Here is a 5,673-nt window from a genome sequence, read left to right as displayed (position 1 = left end):
CCAATTCAGTAACTCTGGAGTGAGACTTGGGATTCTGCATTTCCAACTTACTCCCACGTAATGCTGGAAATTGCTGGTTCACAGAATACTTTGAGAAGCAAGGTTTTAGGTGAATCCAAAATCACCTAAAAATAGGCCATGCTGGCTATTAAATGTGTGCTGCCTCAAGATAGAGAGTGTTAAGTTCTCCTAAGATGTGGGAGGCGGGGAGTGATTGCAATTCTGCAGTGTTTACCGAAGTATATTCTGAACACTAACTATAGTAGTTGCAGAAGATGTTAATGCATGTTCTCTAGAAGAAATAGTTCCATGGCCAAATAAGTTTGAGAAGCATTTGTGTACTTTTTCCTGCTCTGAGAGAGTCACAAGGTATGTTTTCATTTTAATGATTCTGAACCATCTGCAGTAGGGAAACTTACTTTAATCTGATAATTTATTTAACCATTAACACTCTGAGAATTAGTGTTCTATGGAGCAAACTTTGGGAAATGCAGTCATACAGAGCAGTAGTTATCAAACTTTAGTATGTGTCAGAATTAGCTAGAGAGCTAATAGAGAACAGAGATGCTGTTACTGAACCAAACTTGGGTCTACTTGCCCATCACACGGCAAAGCCAATGTACTGACATTGGGTTGTGGTGAAGGAAGGTACAGCATTTACTGCAGGCACCAAGCAAGGAGAACGGAGAATGGGAAGCTTTTGCTCAAAAGACCCAAGCTCCCTGATGGCTTTCAGGGAAGGGATTCTAAAGGCAATATTTGGGGTGAGAGCTGCAGGGTGTATGACTTTCTTTTGGTTGGTTGGTGGTGTTTTAGAAATCTTAGTCATCAACCTTCTGGTTCCAACCTGTCTGAGGTCTGTGTGATTGCTGTCAACATGTAGTCACCATCCTCTACTGGGGCAGAGGTCTTAGTTTCTACAAAACAACTCAAAGATATGCATCAGATTGTTACGTATATTCCTTTAGGAAGAACTCGGATTCTGTTTTGTCACTGAAGTATTATCATTACTTTTCTTGCTTCACTGTTTTTTCTTTGTTTCTACATTCCTTTATTTCCCTAATTAGTAACCGCTTGTGTCTGCTCTTTGGAACCCAGGGAAGGCCTAAAAGACTACAAAAAGAAATGGGTGACTCAGAGTGGCTTTTGTACCCAGGAGGGCCCCACAGGGTCCTGCTTGATTTCAATGCCAGGACTTGCTGAAGGAGGATAAGTCCTAGGCCTTTGTGTTTTCACCAAATTTCCCAGATGATTATGATTCACACCAGTGTTGGAGAATCACTGCTGCAGTCATCTCAGAGGAGTTTCTGTTACCATCTGGAGAGGCAGAGTTTCCTGTTGGCCCAGCTTCCCTTTTGCAGAAGCCTGTTTTCCCTGGGAGGACCAGCAGTGGCTGCCAACTACCTTCACCTGAGGAAGAGCATCCAGACCAGATGGGGCACCCCACAGATTCCTCTGTATATTTTACGTACTGCAGGGATTCCTCCAAGTCTTTTCGCTGTAACCTCCCAGTCAATAGCGGCTGTCTGTTAGCCCTGCTCCAAATCAGAGCTCAGAAGTGTTTTCTCTTTAGAACCAATTCATTGATTCATAGAACAGATTTTCATCAGTCAGGATTTTGGCGGGATTCAGTGAACAAGGTGGACAAGGCACTTCCACGAGTCAGGGGTAGGGGACAGACAATAAACAAGTAAACAAGTAAGTAAGATAATTTCAGATAGGAATCAGAGCTGTGAGGAAAATAAACAGCACCATGTGTTGGGAGGTGGAGATACTGAATAATATCCTCTGAACTGAGAGGGAACTTTGAGACTGAAAAACGAAGCAGGCAACTCCGTAAAGTACAATTATGAACTTTATTCTGGTAACTTACACATAGGCAGGAAGGACTGGGCAGACAGATGACCCAGAGGCATTCACAGCTGCTCTCCACACCTCTGAAAGGGGTTCAGGTGGATTTACAGGGGTTAAAACTAAAGACAGAACCTGACTACCAAGTGAGAAGCATGTCCCAACAACTGGAACTGAGGGCCTTTCCTCTCCCTGGGGCTCTCCTGGCTATTAACTACCTGTGTCAGCAAAAGGCACTCTTCAAGGTTTCATATCAGATGAAGGCAAGGGTAAAAGTTGATAGGGAGCTCACCTGGTTTGGGGCATTCCTTGTGAGTTAGGGTAAAGCTCTGTCACTGAGAAAAGGGGCGGGGATAGGACTGCAGGCCAAAAAGGAGCTGACAAAATGGAGTCATTGTGGTTCAGCCACACATCATGGGACAGAGAATGAGTCACGGATTCCATTTAGATGTTGTGGCCCCGGAAGACTGCAGAAGCCCTAGGGCAGGCAGGGTAATGTAGACGCCATTCCAGAAAGGCCAGCACTGACTGGAATTGGCCTTAATAGTTCAGAAAAATTTACCAGCTACCTGAACTATATCTGGTCATGAGGCAGCCTAAATCCCTTGTACCTACTACCTGGCTCGTACAGGGGCCCCAGTGAATACTGGTGAATGATTAGTTGGATGGATGGATGGATAAGTGGATTGTTGGATGTATAGTTAGTTCTAGTGATTTTGACAAGATTCATCTGATGAGACCTCAAAGCAGGACTTGTTTAAGCTACTGGGCCAAACTGAGCATTCACTCTGAGGAACAGCTCCCTTCTAAATGATAAGGCAAATGGTGAGATACTCTATACCTAACCCTAAAGGTATGTGAGGTTTCTAATTATTATGAGGCTGTCTTGGGGAAGTGACAATTGACCTGAAATCTGAAGGCTGAGTAGAAATTAACCAGGTGGAGAAGAAAGAGAAGGGCATTTCAGGCAGAAGGCATAACCCAGCATAACTGTGGTGCAGAGGGAGAACAGGGGACTGGTGAAGCTCTGAAACGAAGCCAGTCTGAAGAGGGGCCGGTCCAAGGTGTTGGGGCTAGAGGAGGTAGGAGAGGCAGTCCGGAGCCAGAGCCTGCAGGCAAGCTCAGGACCTTGCTCTGCATCTGTGTGTCCACTCATTTGCCCTTACCCCACTGTAAGCAGCTCTGTGTTTACACTAGATGTCCCTCACCTATTAAGAATCCCCGGTTCCCTCCACCAGCCCTCTGTGTTTAGGATTATAGTATAAGAAATTTTAGCTATGGTGTCAAGTTACAGGCAGACTTTAATAGGAATAAAAATTAAGTTATACATTCTTGAGAATGAGGGAAATGGATGCTCCCCCTTGAACAATGAGGAGGGGCTTAGATATATAATCAGCTGTTTCTCTATGATATATCTGACTGAGGAAAATGCAGTACCCTTCTTGCCAGTCAGTAAACTACCAATTTGAAGTGTCCAAAAGTGTGTGCATTAAACTCTAAGAGACTTAGATCTGAAACTCTACAATTCCTTGGCAAGTTGGGGTGGCTCTGTTACAAGGCAGGGGGTATGGAGAGATTACAGAGTGGTGATATTTACATCCCCCACATGGTGGCTTGCATTACGCAGGTACAGTAATTGATGATAAATACTAAGCTGAATTTTAGGACATGGAAAACCACTGTATAATCAACAAATGCATACACTTACGACCATTTTCTGGGAATCTTATCAAGGAAGCAGTGCAACATTGTGAAAAGAGCCCTGGCTGAGATTCAGGAAGGCAATACTGTGGTTCTCATGCTGGCTCTGTCATGAAGGAGCTTAGGGCCCTGGACAACTCTTTCAGACCACTGTAAGCCCCACCTTCATTGTAAGATATGGTGAAGTTTCATTGTTAAGAGTTGTCAGAAGAAAAGCTGAAGTTAACTATCATGAAAACTATTTGAAAAATGCCTGAAGGAGAAAACGCCTGAGGAAGGCACAATACTGGAGCCTGATGCACCACATACCATCTCTTACTAAGTCCAGCACTGCCAATTTCTCCCCCAGTGTTGGACAGAATTGCTGTTGAATCAGCTGAACACCAGATGAAGTGGTTGGCTTGCATTCAGGAGCCATGCTGTAACAAAAAAATGTACCTTCTCTTTAAACACTGAAACCACATTCTGTGAGGTGAGATGCTTCCCGGGAAGCATGTGGTTCTGACGGAGGTAACAGTGCCGTACGTCTGCCTCTATCATCCCTGACTGCTGTTTCTGCACCTGCTAAGAGAGAAAGTGATACCTCCTCATCCCCACCTACATCAAAAGCATTCTGTGATACAGATACGTTCTGTGATGTGTTTTATGTGTTACAGAAAACTTTACAAAGTCCAAGTCAGTGGGAAAAATCTCCAAAATCAATTTGTCACGTCAACACTAAGTTTTATGCAGCCTACATTTACAATAATGCAGCATCATGTGTGATGGGATCCCAGGGCTAGGAGTGTTCTTCTGCCCAAAGCAGAGCCCCAGCTACCAAAAGGAAAGAGCAGCACCGCGACAGGGGGCTCTTTTCAATAAGGTGACCTATTCTGTGTTACACTGAGGTATTTTTCCTCCAGTGACTTAATACCTGCTTCTTTAGAACTTCCACTGTCTTTTTTTCCCACTGTCTTAGTAACGTATAAAATGAGTATTCTTGCCTGTGACAGCACTTCAGATACTCAAGCACAGCAATCGAATCTCCTCTCCTCATTGGAGATGGGTACCGAAGCTGTCATCCCAGACACCTGCATCCACATAGACAAAATTTACCAGTGTTCCCATTGCAAGGTGGGCAGGAGACTGAGGCCTGCCTATGCATGAGGTTCCTTGAGTGGGAAGAAACCTCATTTCTGGTTTAGAATAATAGCTGCAAATCCGGAGTAATTGTGTCATCTGGCTACAAGCTGAAGATCTCTTTCTTAAGTGAAAATTTCAGATGTCTACATTTTACTGATACAGAACATGGACCAGAAAAAGAAGAAAAAAGAAAAAAAATCACCATCTTAATTCACAAAGAGGAATCCAATTTCTAAAGTCCCCCATCCTTTTAATATTTGAAATGGTGCCAGAGCTTGTGTTTGGGATCCTGCATGCATGCCATCTCTGGAATTCATTTTTCAAGGATCCAAACTGAACAGAATTGCGATATGGGGATTTACTTATGTCTTCTAATGACCAGAAATAATCAAGAATGTCAGTTATTTCTCAAGAACAGTATGACCTGGTGAACCCATTAAGTTTAACATGAGTAAGCATAAGAGCAGACTGAGGTCATCTCCCTAATAGCTCTAACAGCTCCTGAACAAATGAAATCCCCTGAATTTTCCTAATCCCATGGCTCTTAAAAGACTAAAGGCTGAGTAATTCTACCAGTGATATAATTCTTTCTGTTAACTATCCTGATCACTTTCTGGGCCTTGTAATGACTAGGATGTACAGCATATATAGACTGGGATATATACTGTGAAATCTATTCATGGTTTTTGCTAAAAGTTGGCAAGTTTAAAAATATAGTGTAGGAAAATTACTCATAGTTGTGGAGGAAGATGGGAGAAAAGTGCCAAATGAGCTTTCAATGAGGAGTTGTCAGTGTGAGCATATGTAAAAAGAACTTTTAGGTAGAGGCATTATGATAAACAAAAATGATCAAGCTAAGTTCTCAAGAAAACTTATAGGTACAAGATCACGGTGATGACATGTATGATGAACAGCTTTTTCATGAAAAGCCCCTTCCACTGTTAATGGACCAGCACACTTGCTTCCCAGAAACACTTCGAGACAAAACATACCAATACA

Source organism: Camelus ferus, chromosome 11, assembly GCF_009834535.1.
Source record: "Camelus ferus isolate YT-003-E chromosome 11, BCGSAC_Cfer_1.0, whole genome shotgun sequence".
Lineage (NCBI taxonomy): Eukaryota > Metazoa > Chordata > Mammalia > Artiodactyla > Camelidae > Camelus > Camelus ferus.
The sequence above is the reverse complement of the archived record's forward strand: the minus strand, read 5'-3'. Positions refer to the sequence as shown.